General features: G+C 39.7%; 1 long non-coding RNA gene across 1 annotated transcript; it reads right to left on the bottom strand.

The window, feature by feature from the left end:
* Positions 1-1,176: 1,176 nt before the first annotated feature.
* Positions 1,177-9,582, bottom strand: LOC137976307 (uncharacterized). Its single transcript, XR_011117746.1, has 3 exons — positions 9,460-9,582; positions 4,124-4,265; positions 1,177-1,296 (listed from the first exon to the last, which is right to left on the bottom strand). It is a non-coding gene; the product is annotated as an uncharacterized lncRNA (long non-coding RNA).
* Between the last annotated feature and the right edge of the window lie 11,295 nt (positions 9,583-20,877).

Genomic DNA, 20,877 nt, shown 5'->3' with positions numbered 1-20,877 from the left:
GTTCAATTCCCACCCTGGTCAGAGTATTTCTCTGTCCTTGTGTGGGCCCATTTCCATCTGTAGAGCTAACGCTCACATGGTTCATATGGGGTAGAAACTTAGCACTTCACATTACACTCCAATTAGTAAGTCTGTTCAAATATAGGTGCCACGCGGCCAACGTTTGCAAAAACGTAATCCTTCCTCGCACCTAAGCAGAAACAGCCACAAGTCAAAAAATGTAGATGTATTGTCCTTTTTGGAACAATGGGCACCTGTTGCATCCAATATCCAGGGTCTTTCTTCTTGGCATCCCATTGATAGAAAGGAAAGTGAGATTGTCTAGTGTGAGAAGTAAGATACATAATTTTGCATTTTAAAGTGCTACTATGATAAAAAAAATCACTTCCTTTTTCCTTTAGATTTTGAAAGCGTGTTTCCCTGACACCTGACTGGCAAAAATTTAACCTTCGAATTTTACCCAAAGGCTGTCTTCTTCGGGTGCAAGTTTAGGATTTCACGGTCCGCCATTATTCACTTTCAAGACTGACCGATTGAACCTCAGAGGGTTGGATCGAGGATAAGATGACGACAAAGACTCACTAGCTTAAAATTGCAGCATGTAAACGCAGTTTATTAGACATGCAAAACACGAGTTTCAAAGTCTGATTGCGAAACGCCTGGGCTGCATCTTAATTTAGACGCACACACAGGCATTGCATTTTTAAACTAGTGAAGTTTTCCATGTCATCTTATCCTCGATCCAGCTCTCTCAACATTTTAAAGTTAGTAACGGCGGACCATTGATAAAGAAAATTTCAGTCAAAATAAACAGGTGTATTTTTTAAATTAAGGCTTAAAATTCGGTCACTTAGTGTTCAGTTACCATAGTTTTGAAAGACAAAGAAACAGTAGAATTGATTTCTGGTCATAGTAGCAAGATAATTTTTTCAGCATAATAGAAAGATTAACAACATTTGCGATGATCTTATCCAGATAATACAATCGTCTAATCAAAACCCAAATCAGTCTTCAGGTATTGTTTACCACAATAAAATTGATAACTCAATTGTTACTAAAAACAAGACATCAAAAAACAAAGCCAGTTCCCTTGTTGGCTTCAAAATACAGTACTTAAGTAAGATTCAGACTTTTGCAAGACAAACAATCCCATTAGCAAAAAAAAAAATTCAAAGCTTCTTTGAATTAATTTAATGCATTTGGCAATGTAGTTTACAGATGAAGATACAAATTAATTTTAAATTACACAGGAATGTTTTTCATTTCAGGCAAAGCATCTTTGGGTCTTTTCTGTACCTGAAAGACAAAAACAATGTATATTTTTTATCCTTGGTTCCATAAAACAAATCAGTAAACTTGGATAAAGATTACTTCGAAAAGTCACCACTTACACTGTAATGTATCATGATGGATGCCCAAGCATACCTTTTAATAATGATAATAATAATAATAATAATAATAATAATAATAATAATAATAATTCAGGGCTCGAAATTAACGAAAAAATCCAGTCGCAATTTGCGACAAGATACGAAAATTTAGTCGCAATTTCACAAATTTTAGTCGCGAAATCGCCGCGTTGCGTTGTGTTGTCAGCGGTTTAGCAAAAAAAATACGAGCCCGTAATACTTGTGTGTAAAGAAACCGCTGAAAATGGCGAATGATCGAAGGAATAGAGTTGTACTCGTAACATCCCGGCTAAATTACTCAACAATTACGCTATCTTGAGAGAAATTTCACAGCGAGAAACAAAATGATTTTGTCATTTATTTATTTTAGCAAAAGTAGCAGCAAAGTGGCAACTGCTAACCCTTTTGTTTCGAAAGAGCGAAGGTGACAACAAGTCGCAAAATTGCGACTTCTCCAGATATTTTAGTCGCTAAGGGAAAAATTTAGTGGCAAATGCGACTGTATTGGTCGCAATTTCGAGCCCTGTAAATAAAATAATAAAATAATAATTTATTAACAGATCCACTGGGTGGCTCTTCCTTGTTAAATTACATTAAATACAATTACAAAATAAATCAAATTAAGTTATTTACAAATTATACAGTAGAAACAGGATTAACGGAATCCAATTACAGTAAAACCAACTAATCGCTTTGTACTCTGTTTCTTAAGAAATTCCTTGAGAGTCTTAAAAAAGTTCTGTAATCTTTACAGTTTCTAACACTATCTGGTAGATTATTAAATAGCTTCGAAGCAGTATCTTGGAAAGTGCCGTTTTCGATCGTGATTACTAATCTAATTGAATTGCTTCAGCGCAGTTCCTTGGGGCATTCCTGTTTTATTATTTTAAGATAATCTCGCCAAGTCGCAGCGTTACGCAAAGCTTTAAAGCATGATTTCAGGAGGTTCAGATCTCTTCTCTCATTGATTGGAAGCCATCCGATTTTAAGTGTATCCCGAAAGTTCTTAACATAGTGACCCAGTACAAAACTTGTAGCAGCAAATTGAACCCGTTGCAAACGGCGAAGTAAGAATTGTGGTAGAGGGTAAAAAACCAGATCGGCATAATCTAGTTTTGACAAAATCAATGTTTCTGCTAGCTGCTTTCTGAGCTCATATTTAGCGAGATATTTCAGTTTTCTTAGTATTGATAGAGTGGCGTAGCATCCTGATAACGTGTGCTTGATGTGATCGTCCCACTTAAGGTATTCATTGATGTGACCTCCTAGCAGTTTGCAAGATTTAATACGTTCTAGTTTATAACCACTGACTGCGATGTTAGGATCGTACTCGTCAAGGTGATGTACTCTGGACATTTGCAGGGTGGAGAGGATCATAACCTTGGTTTTGTCGTTGTTAAAGGCGAGGGTACTCTCCTTAGACCAGACACTTAGTTTATTAATTGATTGGTAGATAGTGTTTCTACAGCTATTTAGGTCAGATATTTTGGCGTGATCGTAGATTTAAACCCTCTTTTAAACCCTTTTCGCCCCGAGAGAGCCCCCACTGACGAATAAAATCATCTGGCATTGGACAGAGTGAAAATCCAAAAGTTTCGCTCTTGGGAACGAAAGGGTAAATGCGGACACAGTTTTTGAGTGGACATTGTTGTTCACGCACAATAATGTATAACGTTTGTGACATATTTCTAATTTTGTAGTTGCTTAGGTCTCACTTTTCTTGTATCGTGTTTTACTCAAATAATTCATTGTTTTATGAGTAACTTAATTATATGTAGTCCTCACATCATGACTCATTCCCTTCATTATCTGGAAGGCCACAGATCACCTCTCACGAACAATCGCATCTCAGAGACTAAAGTAAGTTCAATATTTTCCGTTTTGTTTAGACTAAGATTTTTCATTTCAGCATTTTGTTTAAGCGTCTTTGTACAGTTAAGAATGTTTTTAAGGTAGTTTTCTGTTTATTTTATGCTCAAGTTTGAACTACATAACAATACATAACACACAAGAACTCTCAGCCACACAGCCTAAGAAATTTAATTCTATTTGCTGTTTCGAATCGAGGATTGCCACAGTAAGTTCCGTAATAAACTGTAAACTGTGCATATGGAATCAGTCTCTGTTTTGCGACACTGTGGGTAACTTGGCTTATGAATATAATTCTACCTCGTCACCTACAGATGTAGAAGTTGTTACCGTACCCCTTTAAGGGCCCACAGACGTATTTTTCGCGTGTTGCTAAGGAAGTGAAATGTTACTTCCGGTGACTGACATCATCACATCGTGAGCTGATCGGGAAACCCACTCACAAGCAAAAATCACCGCACAAACTGTTGTTTGCATCGAAGGTTTTTCCTCGCCCTTCCTCGTCACCTACAGATGTAGAAGTTGTTACCCCTTTAAAAGGGAATATACATGTAATCGTCTGGCATTAGACATCTGGGGCCGGTTGCTCAAGGCCTGGTTAGTACTAACTACTGGTTAAGAGGTATCAAAACCTATAGGTTTTCCATGGTATTTAACACTGGTTAGCGCTAACGGTAAACCATGCTTCAAGCAACCTGAGCTTGGAGTAAAGTCCATAAGTGTTACTCCTGGGAGAGAAAGGGTTAATCTTACAATAATATTTTAGGATTAACAGAGAGATCAGTAGAACAGCATAATAAACATAGTTACAGATAGTAAACCAACAAAACAGCCAAATAACTTACATTCGAGTACTGATTAAGATAAATCACTCATCCTTCCTCTTGGGATTGTTGACTGCTACAAAGTGGTACAAGACCACAAGAAGAAATAGCGACACCCCAAGGATGTTTGCAAATGCTGCAAGCTGAACATCAGTGATCATGTCTGAAATATAAAAATACATCAATTTATAATAAACAAAACTAGGTCATCTGGCAAATATATGAAACCCTCAATGAAATTCAACCATCCTACCCCAGTGCCACCCACAGACTGGGCTTTCATCGATATTCAATAGGCCATTTCTGAGTTCATGTCTGCCTCCTCTTCAAAGCAAGTCTAAGTGGAAAGTTTTTGTGTTGGTAATTAGTTCTACTTTACATATGAATGAAAACTAATTTTCATAATAAAAAAAAATTCCACTTAGACTCGCTTTGAAGAGAAGGCAGACATGAACTCGGAAATGGCCTATAAAGCTCCATCACAAAAGCAAAAAGGGTTTTTTTTTCTGTTTAGTTCTTCACTGTCGATTGAAAAGTGTTGAAGTTTTCTTTCCTGTTGTTGATTCAGTTTCATGACCTGTAATTTGCATATAACACCCAATTTTTTCTGCATCCAAGTGGATCCCTCCTCAGATATTAAGTGGGTCTTACTGGAAAATGTGTGCCTTCTAGGACGCAATGATAAATCTCTGATCCACAGCTCAAGAATGCCTCTTTTTAAGGTCCCATTGATCTCTTTGTCTCTTTTTTGAAAGTGATTCAGGCATTTAATAATAATAATAATAATAATAATAATAATAATAATAATAATAATAATAATAACAATAATAATAATAATAATAATGAATTTATATAGTGCTCATTTCCAGAGCTCAATGTCGCTTTACAATACTTGTAATTAAAAATTAAAACCACTTCTACTTAAAATTACAATACTATCATACAAATTAAACCCTAATTAAAAGCCTCTTTGAAGAGCAAAGTCTTAATCTTATTCTTAAGAAACATATCTTAGATTGGCCGGGAGTGAATTCCAAAATTTGGGAGTGGCAACGTTGAAAGCCCTATCACCAGCGGATTTTATTAGGAAGATCTTAGATTCGTATTGGGTTGATAGGGTTGAAGAAGATCAGCCAGGTACTTCGGTGCCATGCTGTTCAATACTTTATATGTAATAAATAGAATTTTGTATGTAATTCGTTGCCTAATAGGTAGCCAGTGCAGTCGACGTAAAACTGGTGTCATATGATCAGCACTTTTAGTCCTTGACATGAGTCAAGCTGCGCAGTTTTGTACATATCGCAGCTATCAAGAAGCAATTGCAGTAGTCCATAAAGCAGAGCATTACAGTAGTACAGTAGCTTGGATGTAATAAATGCATACATGTACAGGTATCTCGACTTAATCTTGAGAAAGATGATTCTTTGATATATTTTGAAGGTGATAGAAGGATGTTTCACAGGTATCAGTAACATGATTCTCTAGATTCATTCATCTCTCGAATGTTACCCCTATGGTTCTCTGCATAATTGGAGACTTCAATGTACTCGCCAGCCACATGGATTCCACTGATTGGCAGAGCAGGTTTGTGTTTTGGACCAATTACCAGAAGTTCTGTTTTATCCCTGTTAAGCTTTGGCATAATTTGCCAGCATCCATGCATCAACGTCATTTCAGCAGGATTCAGTGGCTTTAACTGAGGCTGGTAGATCATGAATCTCAAAGCAGCAGTATAGCTGAGTATCATCAGAATAGAAATGATATGATAATCCCATGGCTTCTGATGAGGTCACCAAAGGGGGTCCTGTACATCAGGTATAGTAATGGCCCCAAAACAGCCCCTTGGGGTATGCCACACTTCAAGTCTTTACTACAATATCTAGTCTCCTTCACGTTGATTACTTGTTTTCGATTGTCAAGGTACAACTTGAACCACTGCAGAGCTTTGCCAAGAATACTAAATCTTGAAGAAGTCTATTCCCCAGAATCTCATGGTCTACTGTGTCAAACGCTGCCGATAGACTGAGGAGCAGGAGAATAACATTTATGTCATAGGTACTGAGATTTTTATCCACGAAAATCACAGTGAATAAAAGTCGTACTGATTCTAAATGTGGCCAATCAGGAACACGAACGACAAAAAATTTACTGCAAAGAAATGTTGTTCGTCCAATCAGCAACGCGAAAGACGAAATTTCACTAGTGATGAATGAATGTATCGAATGGAACGTCATCCGACAGCCATTGCACAAAAACCACATGCTTTGAAAGATAGCCGAGGGAAGGTTTGCTTCTGTTTGCTCAGTTGAGGAATTTATTTTAGATCAAGAAAACAGAAAATACCGCTCAAAAAATTGAACGAGATGTTCGATTGCTTAAACGTCTTTTGAAAACAAAAGTTGAAGACAGGAAAATGGAAGTTATTCCAGCGGTTGAGCTGAATGAACACTGAATACATTGTACATCAACCAATTTATCATCTTCGTCCGCAATAAAGACAGCAATGAATACAAGCTGACTTTCCTTCAAAGTTTAGTGGCTAGCTTGGAACAACTGAAGAAAAAGGGCTATTCCGCAAGCACAACAAACGACCTGGTATTTTAGAAAACCAGAGAGGTTCTTTAGTCCAAACAAAAACAACTAAAGAAGCAAGGAAAGGGAAATAAACCCAAAGCACCGGTAGCTTTGACAAGCGACAAACTAAAAACGCTCTTCACTTTGGACCACTTTGGAATATCTGAAACACAGTAAGCGTTGTAAATTTTATTAAATAAATTGTCGGTTGGGCGATTTTAAACCATTGTTTATTGCTTTCATCGCCCCACTGCAATTGTGCAAAATAAATTTGTCTATCAAACACTACCACGTAAAAAACCTCAGTTCTTATGAAATAAACACATTAAAGCATGGAAAATGCTTTGCACGATTTTTATTCACGAGTTGAGTTTTCTGATACGAAACACGGAGTGAATAAAAATCGTACCAAGCATTTTCCATGAAATAATCTCTCTATCTTTTATCGTCAATTCAAGAGACAGTGTCATTGCGAACTTTAATAAGGGCAGTTTCAGTGCTGTGAAAGGTCTGTAGGCTGACTGCAAGCTCTCATCTAGATGATTTTCCTTGAGACACATGCAGTTTGTCAAGGTTGACAGGAGATTGCTTTTGTAGTGTCTTACAGATTACATACATGCATACTTTATTTAAGGTATCATAAACAAAAACACAAATAATAATACCCTAAAAAGGAAGTTTAAGAGGTTAACCCTATGTGAATAAACTTCCAGATAAATTTTAAGATAGAGATAGGTCTAAGGTTGGCATTTATGTAGACCTTGTGATCAAGGGAGGTGTTACCATAGCTTCCTTGAGCTGAGATGGTACAGTTGCATGGTCGACTGACATATTGATCATCTTGGTTAGTGAAGGCAGCAAAATGTCCAAGCAGTGTTTCATTATTAATGCTGGACTATATCAAACCTTTCACTTGGTTTTCGTTCACAGTTTCAAAATCGAAAGGTATACTTGGAAAGTGGTAGCGCCTCTCAACTAGTAACTCGAAGGTTGTAGATTTGACTACCATAAAGGACCACTTGGATTTTTTCTCAAAAAAAAAAAACATTTCTTCATCAATAATTTACCAGGGTTAATATTTCATCTTCTCCTTCACTATAATTGCAACAGTACTCTTGCCTGTTATATATTTTAATGTTCTTCATTAATCAAAGAAAAGGACAAACCAATAGTCCAGAAGACTGTAACCTACTTTTATCAATCAACCTTTTGGACTCCTCGAGTTTGTCATCATGTACTGTTTTATGCTCTCATACAAGTACATGCCCTTCAAAAAAACCTCAGAAACTATGACATAAAAAGAAAATTCAACTAAAGCACAGCCCACAGTCCCCAACACAGGTAATCATCATGGGTGATTTCTAAAGCCGGGACTGCACATTTTGAAATGGTTATCATCCAATTTGTCTTAGCATAGTGTTTGCGTGGAACAGCAATCAGCTGGCTGTCGATCATAAAAGCACGAGAATTTGATGGTTAACTGTGGATGACATGCACAAGCAAGAGATAAACTAGAATTAAATTTGTTTTTTTGATATTTAGCAAAACAAATTTCAGCTTGACATTTGCCATTTCGGCAAACGTAATGCTCAATCCCCCAGCTCACAGACTAATGACTTTTGTTTGTTAGTCATTTATTTGCTTGAGCAGATTGAAATTTTGGCAGCTATTCAGCTGATGTGGACCTGTTAAATCCACCCACCTATACACTCACAAAGGACAGCCAGCCCCACAGGGAACTTATGAACATGGAAGATATTTGATAGTCCTTTACTGAGAATACCTAAAAGTCGAACCATTTGCTGGTGTAATCAAAAAGGCAGCACTTTCTCCTCAGTTATTTAAAGACCAATGATTAGGTTTTAGCACTGATTTTATGCACCTATCAATGTTAAACCACTGAGGGGGGGGAGGGGGGGGGAGGCCGGGCATAGGAGGGGGATTCGACGTTACAAGCCTGCCCGCGGTAGAGACTTTCGATCATTCATTGAGTTCCGGGGGTCTGGACTTTGACTTTTACTGTTAGAAGAGGGGTCCACTGACGCCATCTTGAATGACCATGAAAGACTGAAAAATAGTACCGCCATTTTGGAATTACCCAGAAATCACTAGAAGCAAACCGATTCTCTGCGATTCCCTAAAGGCCATGAGTGAAAGCTGCTCTATATTTTGTGAGACAAAGGTCATCGAATCTTTTTGACAAGGTTGAGATGTAATCCAATAGAAAAGCTTTTGTTTCCGTTGTGTTCTGGTGCATATTTTTTGCATATGTTTTAATATTCATGAGTTTTCTTTGTGCAACTTGTGTATGCTTGGTTGAATTCATAAGCATAATAAATGTATTTAATTAGATTTACTATTTAGGTTCTTGTTCAGTATGGTGAGAGCCGTAAAGCTCTGGTAGTTGGTGAGAGTTTTATCAATACTGTGAAAACAGAATTCAAAAATTGATAATGACGACGAAATCTTGGTTCAGCAATTCGAAGACTTATAGCAGGAGTTCGTGGATGTTGACGCTCTGGAACACGTGGCAGATCGTTCTGAGCTCCAGGTGCCCCTGGGGTGAGGAATTTGCACTTTTTCTACCCAGGATGACTTCCCTGGGGCCGGGCATTTGAAATCCCCCGCCTATGCCCGGCCTTCCCCCAGCAGCTTAACATTGATAGCTTAGTGATGAAAAATATGGTTGCGTGGTTAGCAATCATATAAGGGCTGTCAGAATAGTGTGGGGCGGGTCGACCACAATTCACTATCAAGGATCAATTATTTGCACGATAACTTACTTCTTTTAGGGTTATATTCGGAGCTTTCAAGGTCGTCTTTAAGCACAGAATTGACCGATGGTAGACTGTTGTCTTTGTTCCTCACAATTCACAAGCACTCCAGAGGGATTGGGTCGAGGAGGCGCAAGGATATGTGGGAGATAGTGTCGCCTTTCGGAATCACCATATTTGTTTTTTTCCGAAAACACGATGATGACGTCATTCCGGTGATCGGAACCCGATGTGTCCCAGATTTTTGCGATCGTCGGCGATCATTTCCGACATATGAATACTCAAAATCGTACTGTCGGAGACGTCGGCTATAGCTTTAGCTCGTTACCAATCCTCTACATTGCAAGTTTTCAGTTTTTGGCACACTTTCCAACATAATCTGGGACAAGCGTTTGGCGATTTTCCGATACTCGGGAAAACCTGGGACAAAAACTGCGAAGTCCCCGATCGTCAATTCCGATCGTTTCCCGAGATAAATGCTAAACCTCGTTCCCAGGATCCTCTCTCTTCCTTTAGGAAAAATGGCGGCCTCTTCATCAAGACTTCGTCAAATTTTGATGCAAATTTTAACCCTAAACAAGACAGCAAAAAGCTTTGACCGCGTAGCTAAGGAGGTAAACACGAAAAAAATCCTTTCTCTGTGTATCTGTTTTTTTTCCGTCCGAAATTTACAATTTAAAATGACCGGCAGCAATTTTAGCTTATTGTTTTGAAAATATTTAGTGAACGATCGACAGGTTAGGAATTTGTCTGATGCAGAAAAGGTAAAGAAAGAAACACAGCAGATACATGACCCCAACTCAGTTCTCCAGTTCTCTCGAATCGGAGGGAGATAGTCGAACACGTAGCTTTCAAATTCTTGGCATTTTTTATTGATATTGGTAAATACTTACAGTGCGCGTGCGTGTCAATAATTAAGAAAAAGTATGTCGGCATGTGCAGACATGGGAAAGGATTTTAATAACTCCATAACCGGCAGTCTCAAAATGTTTCCAATTAAGCTGATTTCAAGTAAATCTCTTCACATTTGCATAGTTATTAATGCTAGAAGTTGCTGTTTAGCTTGTCTGGTCAAACAACAGGAGTAAAGGGTGGCACAGTTGGTTAGTGCGCGGCCTTGGTGCAAGAGATCCTGAGTTTTCGATCCCCGGATCTCGCATCCATGTTTCGACTTCTTTCCTTTCAGTGTAGCCTAAGTAGCTTTAAATACCCTTAAAACAGAGCACTGATGGAAAGAGGGGGGCAAAATGAGGGCACCGTTGGCTTCCTGGGAGAATACCTTTACCTTTAAACTCCAGAATGCAGGGCCACTTATTTTCACATTAAACGATAACAATAGTGCCTTTTGCTTGATGCTCCATTCGTCAAAGTTTCGGACCAATTTGTATGTGGTGGCCATGAAGGGACGGGGGCTGAATTCTGTTGGAGGGGCCCGGGGGCATTGGGATTTTTGCTTTTGCGGTTTAAGCCATTTTTTTGGATCTGCTTTTGTCGCAAAAAACATCAGTTTTTCGTTTTTATGTTTGTTGCAGTTTCTGTGATTCGCAGTCGGTTTTCGGTTTTCCGCAAAAACAAAATGTGATTTCAGATTTGCTATTCGATGCAGTTTTTTGTTTTCCCAGTTTCTCTTCGGAAAATATGCGCCTCAACAACCTCAACCACAACCACATGCTCGACTTCTCGGAATATGTGACAGTCACGACAAACCACAAAAAGTGGTGGCACGTCATAACACCAAAAGGACTTTGACATGGCATTGGGGAACACCAAGGTCAGGTCAAGGGGGTTCAATAATTACCTGTCCTTTTAAAATGTAAGTTGCAGTTTAAGTATTAATTGCTACACTAACTGTCACAGTTAGTTTCTATGGGTGACCAAATATGTAAAAAACTCGTAGTGCCCGTTAGTTTCAATAACATCTTGATCGTGTAAAGCCAGGTTACAATCAATTAATATCCAGATCACAAATGACTGATTGTTGCAACCTTTCAATCAAATCTCCCCATACACATCCAGGACATTTTCAAAACTGTAATCCGAGATTTTGGTTTCATTTCCAAGTTGCTACGCAACATCTCCTTTCCCCCAAAGTCCTCTATTGCGTTTCAATAGAGGCAGATCTAGAGGATTATAATAGAAGATACTATGCAGGTCTCATGACCATAGCATCCACGAACACTGGGATACAATTTTGTCTGTATTCGTCACGTGACACAGATGAATGTAAATGCTCTATTTATATTTCATTTAGCTATCAAGCTACTTCACAGGCACCACACATTTAATAATCTGAAATAAACATGATTAAGAACCCCAATTGGCAGGAGGCAACCAGTTGGCTTTTTACAAAGCGTGGAAGAGTTGAATCCACGACAACAGGAAACAAATCCACGCCAGAGGTTACAACAGGATTTGAACCCTGGGCAACCACATGCAAACCTAGCGACCTAACCACTGGACCACGATGCCTCCCTAAGGTTCTGAATGATAATGAATCTGATGAGTTGGGGTTTATTTTAGGTTTTGATGATTTTTCTTGCGGTTTTCGGTTTTGATCGAATTTTCTTTCAGTTTTGCGGTTTTCAATTACTTTTGTATGGTTTTGTATGCCCCCCTCCTGTAGTTGCTCTGCTTGTTTATTTACCAATTATTTATATACCATAGTATTATTACCGGTATATGTGCATACTTGTAAATAGTGTTTTGAGTCTAGTGTTGGGAGGGTTTGTATGGAGTGCTGGTCATGTAGTATTTAAAAGATTCTGTCCAGTTACTGTACATTCAGACACAGCATTTTAATAAATTGGGTGAACAAAGCATGCTGGTCATTTAGAGATTTGGAAACCTTGGTCAGCTGCCAGTCATCTAACACACACATTTGTTTTTCAAGGCAGGTCAATCATCAACATACTTCAGTTACATCATTAAGTAAAGAAACTAAAAACTGAAGAGTTCGACATTGTTAAATTATAAGGAGAAGCATAAGTGGTAAATTACATCAATAGTTACATAGTGTGCCAATGAAATATAGTGTAGCAGATTAGATACCAGAGTTATTGGATCGATTTGTTTTAATTGTCTTTGAGTTTGGAGGTAATATTTTCAACATCAAGATAAGAATGTTCATTACTCTGGATGTGAAATAAAAACTTTTTCATTACATTTTGTTTTTTTAAAGGAATTTTTTGATAATGTTTTAAATTCATTCGGTATGTTATTCCAAATTTTGACACCAACATGTGAAATAGCCTTTATTATAAGTTAAGTCTAGAGTACTTTATACTAAAGAGCTGTGACTTGGATGATCAGGGATTGTAGGTAGAATGTGTGATGTTTTAGTAAATTATAGTTTCACAATCTTAATTGGGGCACTCTGTGCATGTGAAACATTAATTTGCTCATGGTTTCATAATATAGGAACGTAACAGGCAGAGTTTTTGCTTTGACAAATAAAGGAATGACATGTTCTCTTCGATAGGTAAAATAGATCATGTGCAGCGCTCGCTTTTGAAGGTTGAACCAAGAGTTTGTTTAAATAAGCATTGGGCGCATTGCCCCAGGCCACCAGTTTGTTTGTTTTTGCTACAAAATCAACTTTGTGGTAATCCCTGTACTGAATACCTGTACTTTGGGTGCCAAGGAATTTTTTCCATGGTTTGAGAGATTGCTGCATAATTAGATTTTGAAGCCAACAGTGAAAACATATTTTCTGTTTCCATTACCATTTGCTTCGAAATAGGTCTTTAGAGCGGCTAATTGCTAGCATGGGCAATACACTACATCTCAATGTGCCATGCCAGCTTGTACAGCTGTAATTTTTTTACTGATAATTATATAATTATTATAATAACTAAAAACTAGATCATTGGATTATAAATGCAGACTAGAGTATTGATTGGCTTAGCCATTATGGTATATTAGCTATAGTGGGTTCTCAATATAACACATAACACCTGTCACAGGTGTCAGTAGTAAGTGTTGTGGCTGTGAAAGCCCCTTGATCAGTAAATAAGTTAGTCAATCAACATTGCAACAAAAAGAACAACTTTTGGAGCGAATAGATGTGTAAAGTATTTAATGTTAGTTGCTTTTGCAATTTTTCTTGTCGTGCAGCCTGTCTATCATGGCCTACAGAACGGCTGAACAATCACTGTATCACAATGAAATAACTTGTGACTAAGTCCAGGAACTGCACTGGTCTTACTTCACTTGTAGTGTATGTGAAGTACTGGTAAGCTTTATACTTCGATACTATGTTCTTTTTTTCAAATGAAAATAGGAAAATTAAAATCCACCATCACAACAATAATTGAAAGATAACCTTAATAGTTTTTAAAATGGGTGCTTAGATTTAAATATTGTTGATATGTATCTTTAGGCTTAATTAAGTGTTATTGGAGGTGACTGCTTACCCGTAGACCTACAGTAAATACAGTAGTTAGGAATTTCGCATTGTGTAATTTTCACAAGATATCCAGAGTTCAATCACCATGCCAACAACCAATCACGGGCCAGTGCAATTCCTGGATTTAGCTGAAAATACGAAAAACATAGCTGCCACATTGGATTAGAAACATTTTAGCCCAGGCCACACTCATATGTCATGTTCCAAACATGACAGCAAACTCTGCAAAGCAAAAGGCTCACCAACCAGGGTTCTTTGCTTTTTCTTTGGAAAAAGTAAGAGAATATTACGCTAGAATGAAGGAAAAGGTATTACCAAGCCTCCTGATAAAAATTAAAAAAATTCCAGGGGAGCATGCCCTTTGGGCCCGAGCTACAGTCTATATACTTCATTGTTCCATTTGAAAATATCACAGAAACAGCTGTTCAAGATTCTATTGAGATCCCTGTATGCATCAGTTCTTTGTTTTTACAAAGTAAAGTAGGAAAGCTTTATCCATAATTTGTGGGTGTTTTAAATAGTCTAAAACAATAGTATTATTCCACTCATACTTGTTGGATATGAAGTGATTATAGCCAACTCGGGGCTATGCACGTTGATTATCTGTCATCTCCTATCCAACGAGCGCTTATGGAATAATATTTAACAATTATTCCATGAGCGCGCGTTGGATATGAGATGGTAAATAGCCAACGAGGCGCGTAGCGCCGAGTTGGCTATAACCAGTCTCATATCCAACAAGCGCGAATGGAATAATTGTTTTATTAAATTCCTTAAACTCCGAAAATTTGAAAGTAAGAAATACGAGCGAAAAAAGTGAGAAAATCCAAGCGAAATCGAGAAAACTTGATAAAGATGCGATGTTGTGTAAGACCTACGGAGGCTCATCACAAAAACATTTCTTGCCTTTTCGCGTACTTCTAAACGTCGGAATTGATCCAAACTTTCCACACAGAAAAGTTTGTTTTCTTTTTTGGCTTTATTCAAAAGGAAATTTCGCTTTCCGGCGAAAAAAAAAATTAGTTTTGCAACGCTTAGCGCAATCATTTACCATATAAGGTCAAACCAAGGTATATGAGCTGATAACCGAGATTGAGTGAACCAATCAGAGCACGCGAAATGCATTATCCGAGGTTGAGAATTTAATAATGTTAATTATTAAATTCTCAACCTCGGATAATGCATTTCGCGTGCTCTGATTGGTTCACTCAATCTCGGTTATCAGCTCATATACCTTGGTTTGACCTTATATGGTAAATGATTGCGTTAAGCGTTGCTAAACTAAAAATGTTTTCGTCGGAATGCGAAATTACTCTTTGAATAAAGCCAAAAAGGAGAAAAAAAAACTTTTTTGTGGAAAGTTTGGATCAATTCCGACGTTTAGACGTACGCAAAAGGCAAGAAATGTTTTTGTGATAAGCCTGCGTCTGTTTGACAACAAGGTATTACACAACATCGCATCAGTTCTCATCAAGTTTTTTTCGATTTCGCTCGGATTTGCTCGCTTTTTCCGCTCGTATTTCGTACTTCCAAATTTTTGGAGTCGAAGGAATTTAATAAAACAATTATTCCATTCGCGCTTGTTGGATATGAGACTGGTTATAGCCAACTCGGCGCTACGCGCCTCGTTGGCTATTTACCATCTCATATCCAACGCGCGCTTATGGAATAATTGTTAAATATACTATGTCTTATGTATTATATACCTATTGTTTACAATCATTTTTAAAGGAAACCTCTATTCCTACTAAGACATAACTTTAAACCAGAAAAACAAACATCACAAGATTTCGAATCTGTTATTTACACTTCATGTCTTACGTTTGCGTTATTGGTATTATGCAAGCTCTTTCTTTCAGAATACCCGTAATGTGGCAACTTTCACATCTCACAATAATTGCCATTCAAGATGGTAGCATCCAGGAAATTTGAAGAGCAAAAGAAGCAATATTTTAATTAATTTTTCCATGGAAAAAACCTTTTTCTTGAAACCTTGTGAGCAAATTTGTTTTAAGCTTACATTTATCTATTGATTGAAAGAGTAGAGGTTCCCTTCAACACAAACTTTAATAATAATCTCTAGACTGGAATAAAATATTTCACAAACTTATAATAAATTAAGGTAAACAATGTTCTGCACAGCTATGAAAGGTCTATTAAGTAAGGATTTAATATGTTATTTTTTTCATAAAGGACCCAGAGTTTTTGTATTGCAACTTTATGTTGTTATTAGTATTTTCTTAACCATTGCACAATCCAGTTTGTAGCTATCATACTTTGGGTTCACCAAAGGTACTTTGACAAACAAATGAGTCAGAAAAGATGGTCATGATTCTGCTAATGTCAAAACATCGGATTATCGCAAAAACCAATATTAGCTTGAAACTGACCAAGTATTTGCTTGACATACGAGTGTTCTTTACTAGTACTGTGGAAAGAAATCCCCCTCTAGATTTCACGTAGAGGATTTCAGCAAAAACCTTGGACTGCTTTATTCTTTACAGGCTGAGCTTCTGTCATGTGAGGAAGGCAAGGCTTCATTCAAGATGAAAGTCGCAGAAGGTCATCTGAATGGTGTAGGAACCCTTCATGGAGGACTGACTGCAACTCTGATTGACAACTTAACAACAGTTGCCATCCTCACAAAGCCTCCACATCGACCTGGTGTCAGCATTGATATGAACATAAGCTACCTAAGACCTGCTAAGATAGGAGATGAGATTATAATAAATACCGAGGTTGTAATGATGGGCCGGACATTAGCCTTTACCACAGCGGAATTACTTCACCAGGATGGAAAAATAATCGCAAATGGGAGACACACCAAGTATGTGGGAGAAGGGAGACCTCCTAAAGTGGCTAAACCTAATGACGGAAATGAAAATGCAAGTATCTGAAAGTTTTGAAGGAAATGTTTACCATTCCAGGACAAGAATGGTCTAGCATGATTGTCAGCTAGTTTTAAACTCCTTTTGATATGTATCTGTAGACCTGTAAATTTAAGCTTACTCTAACACACAATTGAAGCCTTAATGTTAGGCAGTCTGTTAAGGACGTTTACCCGTCTTGCTTAATTGAAACTTAATCGAAGAGTGCTGTAAATGCCAAAAAAAGGAAGAAATTTACAGGAAAATTAATTCTTTAACTTTAGATATATTTTTCTTACCCTGTGCAGTGATAACACACTTAAGAACACTGAAAAAATGGCCTAAGTGACTCATACGTACATCATAATGAAAGATATTAGAAATAAAGCACAATCTTTTGTATTTTTAATGTATGCTTGTGCTTGTGTATTTCAGAATTCCACACTGGCTTGTTTACTTTAAAGAGGTTTTTATAAGGAAAAAAATGTCTTGCCTTGAAAGGCAGAATTACAAGTATTTCACTTGAAAATTTGCTTACAATGCTGAATAAAAAATCGAGGTGAAATAGTGCGGCGAGGTAAATATTCTGCCACTATTCACCGAGATTGAAAAGAATAATTGTTTTAGTATATATTCACGAAGTGATCTCAACAACATTTGCAGAAGAAAATCATCAAAATCGATTTAATTCACATCTCAATTTCATGCGTGGAAAACGTGCAAGCGGCACAAAGCATGCGCGAAAGTTTTCACAGAAGCTTCAAACATGGCAAATCTAAGAGCACGTTCTTTTGGGGCTATTCCGGAATAGGAATACTCCGAATATATGATAATCGTGTTTTTTTGGGACCAATTTGGCAGATGCGTTCTTTCGGGAATTGGTATTCCGCATATTCTGTTATTCATAAACCGGAATAAGAATAACCGAAATATTCCCAAAAGAATACACCCTAAATATAAACCTTCGTTAAAATCCTCGTCACAAACAGCAAAATGGTCATTTAACACCGTTTCAATCAGCAATCTAAATGGAAAGTCTGCTTGTTAAAATATTTTCACCGTTAGATAAAAGTTTTAAAGGTTCATTTGAAATGGAAATTGAAAGTGCAGTTCATAAAAGATCCACATGAAATAGCGGCTAGTGAGCATTGGTTTGTTGTAAAATGACCCGTCTTGTTTCCTTGCAGCCATGTAGAACATTGGAATATAAAATTTGTGCTTGACACTGACTCTTGTTAACGTTAAACGTTGATGAAAACTATTACATCAATGTCAGGTATGTATACATCCATGTTATGTGCAATTAAAGGTATTCGATGCAACGTTCTTCAAGCCACACCAAACGTCGGCCAACGCCTGGTTGAAGGCAGTTTGAGGTTCAGAGGCCTGAGCGTCCAACGTCACTGTATTGAAGAGGCTATCCGAGGAGTCGATCCAGTGGTGATCACTTCAAGACCAACGCAGCAGATTATTCGCAGGGTATATTGTGTCCCATGCCCTAATGCTCTATGATAAGATTCTCTTAATAAGTGGTTTCCACACAAGACCTGCTAGCTTGGGGCAACCGAGTAACACCAGTGTTCGCTCTAGAGTTGGTTCCGTAAGGCTGTTATAGCCGGGGAGTGGGTTGTGAGGCTGGGTTCTCACTACCTCACGAAATGCTCCCAATGGCGTGGGACTCTAAGAGCCTCTGTCAGTTAAGTCCAACTTCTGGCCTCCCCACGGCGGAACTGGCACCACCAACAGGAGAAGGGGCGAAGGCGAAGCCACTGGCACCATAAAAAACCAGTTCCCCAGGGTAGACGGGGCTCTTAGCCTGTGAAGGCAACCCATCTAGGGGAAGGTAAACCCTGATTTCAAACCTCCACTGCCTTGCGGCTATACCTGATCTCAGGAAGGCTTCAGGAGTAAACCTCGAGGACAAATCCAGAGTGGAGCCCCTAAGGCGGATGGCAGGTGCTCAGCACTTCCTTGCGGCAGCTTCTACAGTGGAACTAGCCCAAGTTGTATTGGTTCTTCCTTTCCCTTGGACCCGGCCAGTTACACTGAGAGGGGTACACTGTCATATGGGTAGCCCAGTGTCTGCTTATCTTCCCGCCCAGGCCTTAGCACAAACTGGAGAGGGCACTCCAGTGGTGTCGCAAGACATGACGAGGCAGTTTACCAGTTCTAAGCTCCGACTGATTGGCACAAGGAGCGCCAAGGGTCTCATCCGACGGTGGGAGAAGTTCTTGCAGCTTCATTGGGTGGCTACTGCCCACCTCAAGCTGGGCAGCCCCCAGCCAGTAAGGTGCCACCCCACCATTGCTTTCTTGCTCTACTGGGTGCGTAGCGCTTAGGGGACCCTCCCAACAAGCGAGCAAGTACTTGCACCAAGAAGTCAAAAGCAAAAACCTACGAAGGCTCCAGCTCCTCGATTCGCAAGCTGGAATATTCGCACCATGTGCCCTGGTCTCTCCACTGACCTTCAGCTAATGGACGACTCCCGCAACACCGCCATAAACAACAAGGAGCTGGCACGACTCAACATTGATGCGCCTGTCTCTAGGAAACCCGGCTGGTCGACAGTGGGTTACTTTTGGAAAGAGACTGCACCTTCTTCTAGCAAGGCCTGTCCCAGGACGAGCCGAGTCAGTACAGCGTTGGTTTTGCTGTGACTCAATGATTGCCACCACAGAAACCCCCTCCGGAGGATCATCGAGAATTCTTGCCCTTTGCATGAAAACGTCGGCAGGCTTTGTGAACATCATATCCGCCTACGCCCCAACTCTGACCTCCACCCCAGAAGCCAGGGATCTATTCTACGAGGCTCTGCGGGACACACTATCCGGAATCCCAAGTTCCGAGGGCATATATTTGCTTGGCTAGACTCGTGTTGGGATGGACTGGCAAGCATGGCCTACCTGCCTAAGCCACTTCGGCATCAGCAGGATGAATGAGAACAGGCAGACGTTGCTCGAACTCTGCTGTCACCACGGCCTCTGCATCACCAGCAGCTACTTTAAGTGTAAGGAGCTGCACAAAGTGTCTTGGAGACACCCTCTGTCCCGCCACTGGCACCAGCTAGACCTCGTCATCACTAGGAGAGCGGACACAAGAAGCTATCACAGCACTGACTGTGACACGGACCACTCACTCGTTGCAAGCAAGGGCAGGCTGAAGCCCAGAAAGATCCACCACGGCAAGACCAATGGTCGCCCCCTGCATCAACACCTGTGGCACTTCCGACCCTGTTAAGGCTCAGAGCTTCGCAGACAGCCTCCAGGAGAAACTTACTGCGCAACTAGCAACTCGGATGCCAAATGGTCTGACCTCCATGATGCCATGTACGACTCAACCATGGCTGCATTCAGCAAGAAAGAAGACAAGAATGCTGACTGGTTCACGGTTTGCTGGGAAGAAATGCAGCCAGTCACAGAGTCCAAGAGGAAAGCGATGCTGGCTCACAGGCAGAACCCTATCCCTAACCCTGTCCCCAAGCGCATGCAATGCCCTTCAAGCAGCTAGGATCAAGGCCCAGCAGACCACCCACCGCTGTGCCAACGAGTACTGGCAGAACCTATGCGCCAAAATCCAGCAGTGGACTGTGGCCACGCAAAGGGGATGTATGAGGGCATCAAAACTGCCGCCGGCCCTATGAGCATCAAAACAACCCCGCTCAAATCAAAGACTGCCGAGGTCATCACTGATCAGAGCATGCAGCTGCAGCTCTACGCAACCCAGAACATCGTCACAGACACTGCCCTCAAATCCCTGCCTGGGTTCCCAGTGATAGAGGTGCTTGACAACACGCCAACACTGCACACACTGAGCTCAGCATAGCCATCGACAGTCTCACGTGCGGCAAGGCACCGGGGAAGGACGGTATCCTGCCATAAGTTTCGAAGCATATCCCAGGTTAAAGCATGGGAAGCAAACCATCCTGCAACCACTTCATGAGCTCCTCTGCCTGTGCTGGGAGCAAGGTCACATTCCCCAAGACAGGAGAGATGCCAACATAGTCACCCTGTACAAGAACAAGGGTGACCGTAATGATTGCAACAACTATCGTGGCATCTCTTTTCTGAGAATCGTTGGCAAAGTCTTCGCTCAGGTCACCTTGACCCACCTGGAGAGCCTTGCTTCGCAAGTCTACCCCGAGTTACAGTGTGGGTT

This window comes from Montipora foliosa, chromosome 11 (genome assembly GCF_036669935.1).
Source record: "Montipora foliosa isolate CH-2021 chromosome 11, ASM3666993v2, whole genome shotgun sequence".
NCBI classification, from domain to species: Eukaryota; Metazoa; Cnidaria; class Anthozoa; order Scleractinia; family Acroporidae; genus Montipora; species Montipora foliosa.
Note: the sequence above shows the minus strand (reverse complement) of the source record. Positions and strands in the feature narration are given on the sequence as shown.